At 42.5% G+C, this 15,387-nt stretch overlaps 1 protein-coding gene across 8 annotated transcripts in view; it reads left to right on the top strand.

The window, feature by feature from the left end:
- DISC1 (DISC1 scaffold protein) overlaps positions 1-15,387 on the top strand; it is a 401,778-nt gene that overhangs the window by 130,179 nt on the left and 256,212 nt on the right. The window lies entirely within an intron of this gene.

Raw genomic sequence — 15,387 nt, 5'->3', positions numbered from 1 at the left:
ATACATAATAATATTGTGCAATCATCACCACCATTCATCTCCAGAACTTTTTCCTCTTCCCCAAGTGACACTTTGTACCCATTAAGAAATAAATCCCCATCCCTGCCCCTCTTCCAGCCCCTGACAATCACATTCTAATTTCCATTTCTCTGAATTTGTCTACTCTGTGTACCTCATACAAGTGGAATCATACAATATTTGCTGTTTTGTGACTGACATTTCTCATAGCATAGTGTCTTCAGTGTTCGTTCATCTGATAGCATGTGTCAAAATTTCCTTTCTTTCAAGGCTGTATAATACTCCATTGTGTGGATAGACTACAGTTTGCTCATTCATTCATTTAAATAACTCATTTAATGTTCATGACAATTCTAAGGGGTATTATTATTTTATATATATTATTTTATATATTTTATTTTATATAGTATTAAATATATATATTTTATATATTTCATATATTTATATATAGTATTATTTTATATATTGATATCTATGTGTATAGAGATCCATATCTACATCTGTACCTGAATTTTAGGATGAGGAAACCAGGCCCAAGAGAAGCTAACAAACTTAGGCAGACCAACCAGCAGGTGAGTGCTGAGGGAGACAGAAACCCAACTGTCTGGCTTGCATCCTGGCCCTGAATCAGTGCACTGTGCTGTCTTTTAGCCCTACCTGCAATTTGGATGGAGAGTGTATTAGTCCATTGCTATAAAGAAGTAACTGAGACTGAGTAATTTATAAATGAAAGAAGATTGATTGGCTCATGGTTCTGCAGGCTATACAGGGAGCATGATGGTAGCATCTGCTCAGCTTCTGGGGAGGCCTCAGGAAACTTACAATCATGGTGGAAGGTGAAAGGGGAGCACACACAGTGCATTGCCAGAGTAGGAACGAGAGAGAGAAAAGAGGGAGGTGCCACACACTTTTAACCAACGAGATCTCATGAGAAGTCTATCATGAGAATAGTGCCAGAGAATGGTGCTAAACCATTCATGAAGTATCCACCCCCATGATCCAGTCATCTCCCACCAGACCCTGCCCTCCAACACTGGGGATTACAATTTGACGTGAGACTTGGGTGGGGACACAGATCCAAACCATATCATTCCACCCATGTTCTCCCCAAATCTCATGTCTTTCTCCCATTGCAAAATACAATCATCCATTCCCAATAGTCCCCTAAAGTCTTAACTCATTTCCAGTGTTAACTCAAAAGTTCAAAGTCCAAAGTCTCATCTGAGACAAGGCTAGTCCCTTCTGCCTGTGAGAGTTTGTAAAATGTAAAAACAGTTAGTTACTTCCAAGATGTAGACATTGGGTCAATACTCCTGTTCCAAAAGAGAAAAATTGGCCAAAAGAAAGGGACTATAGGCCCCATGCAATTTGAAGCCCAGAAGGGCAGTCATTAAATCTTAAAGCTCCAAAATAATCTCCTTTTGACTCCATGTCTCACATACAGAGCACACTGGTGCAAGGAGTGGGCTCCTGTGACCTTGGGCAGCCCTACCCCTGTGGCTTTGCAGGGTACAGCCCCTGCAACTGCTCTCACAGGCTGGCGTTGAGTGCATGCAGCTTTTCCATGCTGAGGATGCAAGCTGCCAGTTGGATCTACTATCCCAGGCACTGCAGGATGGTGGCCCCCTTCTTACAGCTCCACTAGGCAGTGCCCCAGTGGGGACTCTGTGTGGGGCCTCCAACCCCACATTCCCCCTCCGTATTACCCTAGTAGTGGTTCTCCATGAGGGGTCCTGCCCTGCAGCAGACTTCTGCCTAGACAACCAAGCTTTTCCATACATCCTCTGAAACCTAGTCAGATACTCCCAAGCCTCAACTCTTGCACTCTGTGCACCCTCAGTCTTAACACCATGTGGAAATTACCAAGGCTTATGGCTTGCACCCTCAGAAGCAGTGGTCCAAGGTGTATCTGGACCCCTTTGAGTCATGGTGGAGTTGGAAAAACTGACAGCAGTATGGGGAGCAACGTCCTGAGCCTGTGCAGAGCAGTGGGGCCCTGGGTCTGCCCCATGAAACCATTCTGTCCTCCTAGGCCTCTAAGCCTGTGAGGGGAGGGGCTGCCATGAAGGTCTCTGAAATGCCTCTGAGGCCTTTTCACCATTGTCTTGGCTATTAGCACTGAGCTCCTTCTTGCTTATGCAAATTTTTGCAGCCTGCTTGAATTCCTTCCCTGAAAATGGGCTTTTCTTTTCTACCACATGGCCAAGCTGCAAATTTTCCAAACTTTTATGCTTTGTTTCCCCTTTAAATATAAGTTCCAACTTTAGGTCATTTCTTTGCTCATGCATATGAGAATGGGTTGTTAGAAACAGTCAGGCCACATGGTGAATGCTTTGCTGCTTAGAAATTTCTTCCACCAGATACCTTAAATCATTAATCTCTGCTAAGCAATAACAAAATTGACCTTTACTGCAGTTCCCAATAAGTTTCTCATTTCCATCTGAGACCTCATTAGCCTGGCTTTCACTGTTGATTTCACTACCAGCATTTTGGTCATAACCATTAAATCAGTTTCTAGGCATTCCCAAACTTTTCCTCATCTTCCTGTCTTCTTCTGAGCCATCCACACTCTTCCAACCTCAGCCCTTTACCCAATTCCAAAGCCACTTCCACATTTTCAGGTATCTTTATAGCAATGCCTCACTTCTTGGTACCAATTTTCTGTATTCGTCCATTTTCACATTACTATAAAGAAATATCCAAGACTGGGTAATTTATAAAGAAAAGAGGCTTAATTGGCTCACAGTTCTGTGGAATGTACAGGAAGCATGATCTGGCATCTGCTTGGCTTCTGGGGAGGCCTTAGGAAATTTACAATCATGGCAGAAGATGAAGGGGGAGCTAGCATATCACATGGCTGGAACAGCAAGAGAGAGAGAAATGGGAGGTGTTACTCACTTTAAACAACCAGACCTTGTGAGAACTCTATCACGAGAACACCAGAGGATGGTGCTAAACATTCATGAAAGATCCATCTCCATGATTCAATCACCTCCTACCAGGACCCACCTCCAATACTGGGGATTACAATTTGACACGAGATATGTGTGGGGACACAGATCCAAACCATAGCAGAGAGTGATGCTTTTATTGTGGTCTTGCCTAATTTTTTGATAGAATATGATTAACTAAAAGCCAGTGTCATGCATTCTTAATTATATTAGGTTACACCATAAGGACATCTCTTACATTTGACTGTTTGAAACCTGTCAAACATTTTATGGGATTTGACCTAGTAAGGCCCCCAGAAAAGTATAGGTCTTTATTTAACATTTATCAAGCCAATATTAACTGTTGGCTTACTTTATGAGCTATCATCGTCTTTCCTTTTCCTCACAGGAGTTGTCTGTGTACTGTGCTTTTATGTTCCATTCACTTTCTGAGCTCACTGTGACCTGATTTCTATCTCTATCACTCCTCAAATCTCTACCAAAATCAGCAATGACTTTCTATTTGCTAAATTTAAAAGACATTTTTCAATTCTTATTCTGCTATATATCACGGCAGCGTCTAGATTTTTTAATAAATTCATTCCTAAAGCTCCCATTTCCGTTGGCTTTCATGATTTCACCCTTCCCGGTCTTCCTGCTACATTTCTGGCCATTCTGCTTAATGTCTTATGAGCTCCTTCTCTCCCTTTCTTCTAAAGTTTTTTTTGAGACAGGGTCTCACTGTATTGGCCAGGCTGGTCTCAAACTCCTGGGCTCAAGCAATTCTCCCACCTTGGGCTCCTGAAGTGTTGGGATTACAGGCATGAGCCACCATGCCCGGCCCCTTTCTCTTTAATATTGTTGTTTTTCTGTCTTCTGTTCTAGCTTTTCCTCTCTTCTCACTTTGTATCTTCTTTCTTGGTGGTCTCAAATACTCTGAGGCTTCAGATACTGTTTCTATACTAATTTTCCCCAAATTTCTATCTCTAGCCCCGATTTATCTCCAGAATTCCAATCCACAATTCAGTTTTCTATTGAACATCTCCCTTATTTTTACTAAATGTAGTATCTTTTTATCCTTAAAATTACTATCTCTTTATCCTTGTCTTTTACTAAGTTTACTATCTTTTAAACTAAATTTACCATTGTTCTTCCCATTTGGTTCCTTCTCCTATATCCCCAGTCTGAGTGACTTTCACTGCCATTTACCCAGTTACCAAGCAAGGACTCTGAGGTATCTCTGGGTCCTCCCTTTCCATCCCTCCCCACAGTCCTTGGTTACCAAGTCCTGTTGCGTCCACTGTCTGTCTCTCTCATTCCCACTCACTTGTCTCACCTGCACATCCATGCCTTAGTTCTGGTCTTTAACATTTTCAATCTGGATTATGGCAATGGTCTCCTTGCTGGTATTTCTGATTCCATTATTACTGCCTCTCATGCATCTTCCACAAGGCCATGATAGAAGTATTACATTATGCTCAATGGCTCCCCATTGCTTGCACGATAAAATTCATGTTGCTTAGTGTGACATTAAAAGTCTTCACGATCCAGCCCCTGCCCAGCTGCCCAGCATTTAACTAGACATTACCAGCATCTGCAATAGATACTTACTGAAGTATTATATGTTACCCCCAGCTTCTGAATATTTCTAGATTCTATGATCTTGCTCATGCCCCATTGTTGTTACCAACTATTGCCCATTCTTCCAGACTTAGTGAAACTAATATCCTTGCAAAGCTCTGCTCATAAGTCACACTGCCTCCCCCTTGAATGACAGCATGCCTTGAATAACTTCACGTCTGCTTAGGTCTTAAATACATCTGTTTTCTTTTTTTTTTTTTTTTTTTTTTTTTTTTTTTGAGACGGAGTCTCGCTATGTCGCCCAGGGTGGAGTGCAGTGGCCGGATCTCAGCTCACTGCAAGCTCCGCCTCCCGGGTTTTTACGCCATTCTCCTGCCTCAGCCTCCCGAGTAGCCGGGACTACAAGCGCCCACCACCTCGCCCGGCTAGTTTTTTGTATTTTTTAGTAGAGACGGGGTTTCACCGTGTTACGCGGAATACATCTGTTTTCTTGAATATCTGTTTACTCTGACAGATGATAAGCTCCTTGAGGACAAGACCGTATTATATTTATCTTTATATTTCTAGCGACTAGAATAGTGTCTGGCCCATAATCTGTATTCACTGAATGTGTGGATGTGACACTTATGCATGTGTAGCTATATATAGGTTCACAAACATATATATGAATATCGAGAGAGAGACAGAGAGAGAGAGAGAGAGAGAGAGAGAGAGAGACTGACTTCACTTTATTGGGATTCAGATGCCCTAGAGGAAAATGCTCCTTCAGCTTTTCTTCTGAGATTGTCAGCAAGAAGGAGTTGCACAGAGTCTTGACAGAACCTTGGATAGGAGGTCATTTCTGATCCTTTCTCTTCCACCAACCAGCTGTATATGGCTCGGTGTAGTTATTGAACCTCTCCAAACTCCACTCCCCTCATCAGAAAGTGAGGGGGTTAAATTAGATCACTGATTTCTAAACTTCAGTTATTTATGTTTTATCTTGGCTTTTGTTTTGCTAAATCTACCCATCTTATTATTACCATAAGTAGAAAATAATGAGTTGAAATTAACTTTCTGAAATTTTTCTAATACATGTTAACACAATTACATAGTTACTAATAATTTTTTAAAACCTGCCTTTCAGTGTGCTAGCTACCCACTGCAGTTTTCACAGTGACCAACAGAGGGCCGCCGTGGCAGGCTGAAGCCCACACAGACCAGAGCCTGGACAGAAACAGTTCTCACAGGCTCTCTGAGTCAAGGGGGAAATATAATATTTTTGAATGAGTGGTGCTTTTCCTGTAGAAATAAAGTAGTTGTGTCAACATGAACAATTTTAAATACTAATTAATAACGCAAATAAGTGCCTGTTAACCTTTTTGGGATCAAGTGTTTATTTATTTTGAGAAGCTGATGAAAGCTATGGACTTCCTCTGTTGCAAAACTACGTGTACGCATGTACATATATGCAAACTATTGAGTGAATTTTCAGGAGACTCACAGTTCTCCTGAGTTATTCATTCACTCCTTAGAGAGTCTTTGGTTCCCAGGTTAAGAAAATTTAGTTTAGGATAAGATTTAAGAAGCTGTAAACATTCAGATACAATCAGATACTTTGTGTTTTATTATTTTTGTTGTCACTTTGTTCTTAAAAATCACAATTTAAGTCAACTTTTGAGAAACACTGTTTAATCCTCTGAGCTCGTGTAGAAGAGCACCCTGGGTCACCCTTGATATGTTCAGATCCTGCCAGCAGCCAAGAGAGTTTTAACTATCTTCAGGGGTTAACCAGGTTCCTCTGAGGAGGGCAGATATCGGTACTCAAATCATTTGACCCCTCTTCTGTGGGGTCCTCTGGCCCAGTGGGTTTGCTTGTTGGAGGAATAACTTTTGTGATGTCCTCTTGATTCCTGTGGGAAGTTCATGTATCTTTGCCACAACAAATGGTGTATGCTCAGGCCACCCCATAGTAGACCCTCTCTGCCCTGTTAGGTCTCTCTAATTCCTTTATCCCTGCTTGAGGGGGCAGCGACACATCAGAAGTGAGTTGCTTAAACAATGCTGCAGCAGACAGTTTGGGTGCCCTGTGTCCCAATCCCTCAGCCTCCCTCAGATTCCCTCCACAACAGGGAACCGTGCTGACTGTTGGCTTTCCACTCAGGCACCCAACAGGTTTATCTGGCCTGCCTGCACAGGTGTTCTCAGAACCTGTGTAAAGAGGGGTGGGGATGGATAATGCCCTCACCCAATGCCCCAGCCTACTCAACCTCTTAGGGAACAGTTCTGAGGCATGCTTCACACATTTTTTTTCTTTTCTAGAAGGTTCCTGCTACTAGGAACCTTTTGGCCATTGGGTTCCATTTGCGCATGTGGTGACCAGCTCCACGATGAACCTTTTATTGAATTTTCCTCCTTCTCACTCTAGTTTCTTGGGAATCACTTCTTCAAAAAACAGCCTGTACTCAGGTCCCTGTCTCAGACTCTGCTGTTAAGAGAACCTAAGTATAGACAGATATCCACGTTGGAGAATCAGATGTAAGTCTTCCTTCTTGCAGGGCACCCCCAGTCTTTAGGAGTGAATCTAGTGGATTTTTTTTTTTCCCACTGGGTTTGAGTGGAAGAGTTTACTCCCATGTGGCCGGGTTTGGACAGGCAAACCATGGGGTAGGGGAGAAAAACGCATCTCTCATGAAGACTCTATTTTCTACATGGCCAACAGGTGGGTGGGTATTGAGAGTGGTGGTTGATTGCAGAGTTGCTGGTTGAGCAGCCCCAGGGGTAGGACGCCCCACTCCATCATTAGAGATTCAGAATGCAGGGCATTTAGGTCTACGTCCTTCAGCTTTAGTTTCCAACTCTGGAGCAACAGGAAAATTCTAGCTCAATATCCTGTGACAATAGGGATCAGAAGAGAAGAGAGAGGCATCTGTTCCTACTGTGTCTTCCACCCAGTCAAAAGAAAGTTATTTTTCCTTTCTCCTAAGAGAGAGAGAGTTGGCCTACTATCATCACACATTTGGATGATAATTTTCTCATGAATACATTGCACTTCTCTAACTATACACCCCGTGCATTTTTCCACTGGATCTTCACCAATATGTATATGAAAACTGGTCCTTTTTGTAACCGAAATTGTGTGTGTGCATGTATGTGTTTGTATGCATGTGCACACAAAATGTCCTTTATCAAAGACCTTTTCCCAGTGGATAACGTCAAACTCAAGCAAACAAAATATAACAAAGTTGAAAACAAAGGTCTATCATGGTTTTCCAGTGGGGCTTATCAAGGCAGAGCCCCAGTTTACCTGTCCACATACTTCCCACTAGCATACTTCCTTTGAGATGGGAACAGAGAAGATGAATGTTGTGCAGCACCGTGATGCTTTTGGACAGAGTCATTCTTCCTCTGACCAATTGCTCCTTGATTGCCTTTGAAACATGTGATTCTTTATTTCCCTTTGGTTCTCATATAGGGACTAACACAGCATTCAGTGTCACAGAATTCAGTGATGGTCGGCTCTAAGCTCTCGAGATTGGAATCAAGATACACTGTATGAGACCAGAAAGTAACTGTTACAGACACATTTTACCCAGGATATAAAATGAGATGGCTATGATACAACATAAAAATTATCATTACTGGCTGGACATGGTGGCTCACACCTGTAATCCCAGCTCTTTGGGAGGCTGAGGCAGGAGGGTTGCTTGAGACCAAAAGTTTGAGACAAGCCTGGGCAACATAGTGGGACCCCATCTCTACAAAAAAATAATAATAAACGAGCCAAATGCGATGGTGCATGCCTGTAGTCCTAGGAGGATTGCTTGAACTCAGGAGTTTGGGGCTGTAGTAACCTATGATTACACCACTTCACTCCAGCCTGGCTGACAGAGCAAGATCCTATTGCTAAGAAAAAAATATTTGTTATTATCAACAAACAAGGATATATTTCTGAACCCCACATCAGATCAGGAGATGGGAAACCACAAGGGACAGTGGCATGCCCTGTGTCCCACTCCCAGGAGACCAACTCCAGACCCTTTGTCATGGCCTCAACAAAAGAAGGGAGAAAGGACAAGAGGGGAAACATAAGTGGTGAGCCACAGAGGACTTCTCAGAACTTGTTTTGGAACTACTGGATTATAAATAAAAGCTCCCAAATAAAGGTCTTCCATATCACCCTCTTTGTTCAAACTCAACTGAAGTCTGTCCTGAGGCCAGTGGCATCAGGCATAAACCATTATAAACCCAAATGAATATTCATGTGTCTCTCTTGCAGGGCAGTCATTTCTATGAGTGGGATAAGACTGTATAAAACAATGAAAGTCAGTTCCCCAAGGAATGTGACTTCTCCATGCTCCTTACTTTTTAGACCCAAATCATATATATATGGAAGAATTATAAAGTTACCTGTATTGTCTCTGGCAATTTTACAGTATTCTTTTGTGCTCTCAGAATGGCTTTGGTAATTTAGGTCGTCATATATTGAATGAGCAAGCTATTTCTAGGTTAAGAGTGCACTTTGTTGGTTCTATGACTGGCCTAAACTCATTCTTTATCACCGTCTTCCCAAAGAGGGAGAGATGGAACACACAAGTCATATGACATAAATTTGATAGAATAGTCTTCAGTAGGGAGCAGCGATTAGCAACCTTAATCAGAAGAGTTGTACCCAACTCTTGTTGCCAGAAATAGTCTGAAAGATGGCACTTCCTCAGGACCACGTTTTTCTAACTGTGACGATGAGAACATTGGCCTTGATAGTTTTGGTCCTTTCTGAGACTAAAATTCTGCGATTCCAGCAGTGGCACAAAGCAATGTTTTTGGTACTGTTAACAACATTAAGGTCTCAGAGAGGGACCTCCTGCGTTACATGTGAAGATGCATTAACCACAGCACTGTCATGAGCAGTTCTGGCGCAGGATTTTCTCACAGGTGGATTTCCTGGCTTCCTGCCCCGTCGACATTCTCACTTGCAGAGGCTTCTGAAGGTGGCCTCTCCAGCAATGCCAAGGGCACTAGAGGGCCCAGGGGGCCTGAGTGCTGGGCTGTGAAGGAGGTGGCAAAGTAGGCTCATCACAGGCATGCACCCCTTAACAAGCTGGCAGAGGAACCACAGACACTTAGACAATTTCTTCTGTCTTTTTTCAATATTCCTGAAAATAGGCATTCACAACAGTCACATGGTAAAAGTTGTCAATGGAATAAAACCATTTTTCCTGTGCAATTTGCAGCTATTTTTTTTTCTGTGATGTACGATTTTATTTTATGAATGGATTTTATCCTCCTTTAAATTGTTGATGGAAAAGGCCAAGATTTTTCCAGTACTGGGGTGGGGCCGATGGAGATCTGTATGAAACTGTGGGTCTGGGTGTGATCTTGGACACCTGAATCCCCATTGGCACTGAGTGCTGTTCTAACATTCTACCCTGCATGTTTTTAATTCTTGCCCCTGAGGGATTTGTTCATTTTGCATACTGATTAGTTTACAGCAGCGATGCTAATTTGCAGTGACATGAGGGATTACACATTGAGAATTATTGAATGTAAAGGGGACAACATTGCAGAACGGAGAGGAAGCCTGACTCAGAGGACAGAAGATTTGAAAGACGGAAGCCTGTCTCTTGCTTCATTGCTGAGCTACAGTGTGTCCTGGGGCCATCACTCAGCCGTCTGTGGATCCCTTTCTCTACCTGGAGTAAGAATATGAGAGACAGAGAGAGGAGTTTTGGTTAATCACAGGGGATTTTCTTATGGATTAAGTAATTAATGTGATTAATGATAATATAGAGAATTCCCAGTTACCACCTGTAGCTCCTCTGTAGCTAATTTTCAATTCTGTGTTGATTTCCTTCAATGACTCTCATCCTGACCCAGATGGTATCTATTTAGGAAATTCAAGAAACTCGTAATATTAGCATAAGCAGAGCATATTGGGGAATAAATTAGTGCAAAGAAATTATCCAAAGCAATAGAAAAGTGAATATAAACGACTTCTGGATTTTCTAGGACACAGACTCATTGAATCATTCAATAAATATTTGCCAAGGCCCTACTTAACGCTGGGCATTGGGGTCCTCACCATGAGATGAGCTCAATCGCTTCCCTCCAGGTTCACAGTCAGGAACGAGGAACTGTGCAAACAGGCTGAGCCTCTGGAGCCCAGAAGAGGAAGTGTGTTTCGTTCCCACAGACATCAGTAGCTGATGGTAGGAGGATGGTTTTGTTCCAGACATTTCTTCTGACACATGTAAAGATCCTCAGACACATTTTATCTGTTTTTCTTTCTCTCTACTTTTCTTTCTTCTTTCCTTTCTTTTTTTTTTTCTCTCTCCCTTCCTTCCTTCCTTCCTTCCTTCCTTCCTTCCTTCCTTCCTTCCTTCCTTCCTGTATTTCTTTCTTTCTTTCTTTCTTTCTTTCTTTCTTTCTTTCTTTCTTTCTTTCTTTCTTTCTTTCCTTTCTTTTTCTCTTTCTTTCTTTCTTTCTTTCTTTCTTTCTTTCTTTCTTTCTTTCTTTCTTTCTTTCTTTCTTTCTTTCTTCCTTCCTTCCTTCCTTCCTTCCTTCCTTCCTTCCTTTCTCTCTCTCTCTTTCTTTCTTTCTCTCTCTCTCTTTCTTTCTTTCTTTTCCTTCCCTTCCCTTCCCCTCCTTTCCCCTCCCCTCCCTTCCCTTCCCCTTCTCCTTCCCCTCCCTTCCTTCCTTCCTTCCTTCCTTCCTTCCTTCCTTCCTTCCTTCCTTCCCTCCTTCCCTCCTTCCCTCCTTCCCTCCTTCCCTCCTTCCCTCCTTCCCTCCTTCCCTCCTTCCCTCCTTCCCTCCTTCCCTCCTTCCTTCCTTCCTTCCTTCCTTCCTTCCTTCCTTCCTTCCTTCCTTCCTTCCTTCCTTCCTTCCCTCCTTTCCTTTCTTTCCTTTCTTTCTTGGTATTGATTGCCCTGTTGCCTAGGCTGGTGTGCAGCAGCATGATCATAGCTCACTGCAGCCTGTAACTCCGGGGCTCAAGTTATCCTGCCACTTCAGCCTCCTGAGTAGCTAGGACTACAAGCACTTGACACCGTGCCTAATTTTTAATTTTTTTGTAGAGATAAGGTCTCACTGTCTTGCCCAGGCTGGACTAGAACTCCTGGGCTGAAGTGATTCTCCTGCCTCTGCCTCCCAAAGTGCTGGGATTGTAGGCTTATGCTACCATGCCTGGCCCACATTTTTCATCTTTCTTACTCTGTATAGAAAGTGGGTGCTTTGGACGTGAGTACAGTGTTCATTTTCCCGATGCAAACATTGAGATGCTGGGGAGATCAACAGCAAGCTTCTTGAGGATGGAGGTGTTCTGTCTCCATCCCCACCAGCCCCAGTGCGAGGGTGGGGTCTGTATACAGTAGATGCTCAGTGGTCGTTTGTCAGATCAATTTGTTCCCCATAGTTTACTCCATAGGGAAGCCATTCTTGTTATCCACATCACTGTCATTCTCATTTTAAAAACAAAGAAGGTAAGGTTCAGAGAGATTAGGTAAGTCCAGTGACACAGCGTGAAAAAGGCACAACCAAGACCCAAAGGGTGGCCCCTAACTCCACATGCTGTGCACTGTCTGCGTTGCACTGCCCTGCTGGTAGCCAGCAAGAGGATTCAAATAATGGGTGTGTGTGGATGTGACTGGAAGACAGGGGAGATGGAAGTTCCTGGGCTTGCTGAGAACCTAATGGCGTGTGATATCTGGGAAAGAGCAGGAACCTGGGACTCAGCTTGATCCGCATTGACTCCTAAACTCTGCTTCCTGCTGTCTGCGTGGCCCTGGGCTAGACTCGGAACCCCCGGGACGCAGTTTCCTCGTCAGCAAAACTGGCATAATAGCATCTTCATCTTAGGTCTGTAACGAGAAGCGAATGTGATCAAAAGATGACGTCTAGTGTGCAGTACGTTCTCGATTCACAGTAGTTTATTTTATTATTATCAGTTTAAACATTTTTGTTGCTGCTGCTATTTGCCTTTAAGCACATAAAACAAAGAATAGATTTCTAAATTGCATCATATGTTACAATAAGTGACCTTTAAGATTATTCAGAGAGTCTGATCTTTTTGGTAGACATAGGAACAAAAGCAAGGTTCCTTTTTCTGTAACTGCTGTTTTCTAACTTCGAAAAGCTGAGGTGACATATTTCCTAGTATTGTTTCTAAAAATATGAAGCCTGCTTCATTGCACCGTGGTCGGTTGGTTCACTTATTTTGTAAGTGTCAAGTTAGGACTCAGCAAGGGGGAAGAGTCTCCCCCAGCTTTAAAGTCTACCGTCATTGGTCCGTGCCTTGCATTGCCCATGTCTTCATTGCCTTGTAATTTTTCTGTTGATGCATTTGTCTCTCCTGCTCCATGGAAGAACCAAGAACTGTTTACCATTGTATCCTCAGAGCCAAGCGCAATCCATAGTACATACCAGCGAGCTCAGTAATATTTTCTCTTTTTCTGAATGAATGAATGAAATGGGGTAGGAGTAAAAGGAGACAAACATAGCACAACATAGATTAGGATCAGTTACTCATTTTCTTTTCTAAGAAATGCGGAGGCAGCGCGACCCTGTGTTAATATATAAATAAGAACATGCAGCTTCACGCTTCTCCTCGCTGAGCCCTGAAATAAGTACAAAGGTGGCAGACAAGATCTAGCTGTGTGGGAGATTCTGTAGAAGGAGGGGATAGGTTTAATTTGGCCTTTTTAGGATGCTGAGTTTATGCCTCCAAGTGTCAGAAGCTACAGATGTCTGCTCCTCTGCAAGGGAAGGGGACCTTGAAGGTGATGTTATTGATGAGCTTTATTTAAAACACAGGCATGTTCAGGAGCTACAAGACTAATTGGGTGTATTAAAATATTTAAATCAAAAGTGCAGCTACTTAGTGCGTGTTGGCAAACATTTTATGTTACGGTTGTAAAAATGATACATGCTCACTATAGAAACTTTAGAAAGATCAATGGAAAGAAGTGATTCCATCACCCAGAGATAGGAGCTGATAGCATTTTGGTGAATATTTTTCTTTTATTTTATATACATGTTATTAATATTTTTACAATGGTTCATTTTATACTTTTTGCCATAAAACCTGCTTTAGAGAAAACAGCAATAAATAGTGAACATTTTCCAGACCAGTATATCTTCTTGTGTGACCTAATTTTAGTGGCTGCTTAGCATTGCTAAGAGGTCCTGATGCTGGGGCATGTCTTGGGCTACTAAGAAAACACCTGATTTTTGTAGCTAATCTTTGTGTAAAACTATGATTATTTACAGGCAATCAATACTTAGATGTGGGAATGTAGAATCCCAAGTTATATTTAATTTTAAGTGTCATTCTTATTCCCTACTCTCACCAAAGACTTATGGTTTGGGAAAACCTTTGACAGGCCAGTTTGTTAGGTGAAAGATGATATTTTATGTTGTTTGGATTTTAATTTAAAACTATCTTTGGAGGCTGGGCGCGGTGTAATGGCTGTAATCCCAGCACTTTGGGAGGCTGAGGTGGGCGGATCACGAGGTCAGGAGATGGAGACCATCCTGGCCAACAAGGTGAAACCTCGTCTCTACTAAAAATACAAAAATTAGCTGAGTGTGGCGGTACGTGCCTGTAGTCCCAGCTACTCGGGAGGCTGATGCAGGAGAATTGCTTGAACCTGGGAGGCAGAGGTTGCAGTGAGCCAAGATCATGCCACTGAACTCCAGCCTGGGCAACAGAGCTAGATTCCATCCCCCGCCCTACACACACAAAAAATCTTTGGATAGTAATCATTTTCCTTAACACTTTGCAATTCGTTTTTTGTGTTTTGTTTTGCTTCATTTATTTCTGAGGTGGGGGATCTTGCTATGTTGCCCAGGTTGGTCTCAAATTCATAGGCTCAAGCAATTCTCTGCCTCAGCCTCCCAGGTAGCAGGAACTACAGGTGTGCATCACCACGCTCAGCCGTATTCCATTATTTTGGAATTTCTGGTTGGTGCGCTTGTCTTTTCCTTCATAATTTGATGGAACTTTTTAAAATTAGCAATATTAACCCTTTTTCTGCCATATGTGTAGCAATATATTTTTCCCAACCTGTCATTTGCCTTTTAGTTTTAGTTGGTGGTGTTTTCTTAGACATAGCTTCCCTGGATTGTTGATGTAGTTTTGCTTAGGGTAAATTGTTTTTCTGCCCACCTTCATTCCACTGGAAATGGAATGTTTTAAGGGTGAATTTATTATTCTTTGGTGACAAATACCACCAAGTATCCTGTAAAGACAGCTCACCAACGTAAGGCCCAAGCCTGTGCCACATTTTCACCAGCATCACTGTTACCAAATATGTCAACTCTGGCAAGAATAAGAGAAGAAGCCTAACAGATTTTAAGTGGTTTTGACAGCCTTTCAGCAAATCTTTTCTGAGAAGCTCACATCCAAGCATCTGCAAATCAGTCACCCCTCCTTTTAATCTCCATCAAGTTCAGCTCTGGAATTTGCTCCTGTTTGGATAATCCAAGGCAGTGCTATCCAATAAAATCTAGTGTGAGCCATATACACAATTTTAAACGATCTAGTAGCCACATTAAAAAAGATTAATGGTCAGGCGCGATGGCTTATGCCTGTAATCCTAGCACTTTGGGAGGCTGAGGAGGGAGGATCACTTGAGGTCAGGAATTCGAAAGCAACCTGGCCAATATGGTGAAACCCCGTCTCTACTAAAAATACAAAAATTAGCTGGGCATGGTGGCACATGCCTATAGGCTCAGCTACTCGGGAGGCTGAGGCAGGAGAATTGCTTGAACCCAGGAAGCTGAGGTTACAGTGAGCCAAGATTGTGCCACTGCACTCCAGCCTGGGTGTCGCAGTGAGACACTCTTTAAAAAAAAAAAAAAAAAAAAATGGATTAAGAAGAAA

Source organism: Macaca fascicularis, chromosome 1 (assembly GCF_037993035.2).
Source record: "Macaca fascicularis isolate 582-1 chromosome 1, T2T-MFA8v1.1".
Lineage (NCBI taxonomy): Eukaryota > Metazoa > Chordata > Mammalia > Primates > Cercopithecidae > Macaca > Macaca fascicularis.
Note: the sequence above shows the minus strand (reverse complement) of the source record. Positions and strands in the feature narration are given on the sequence as shown.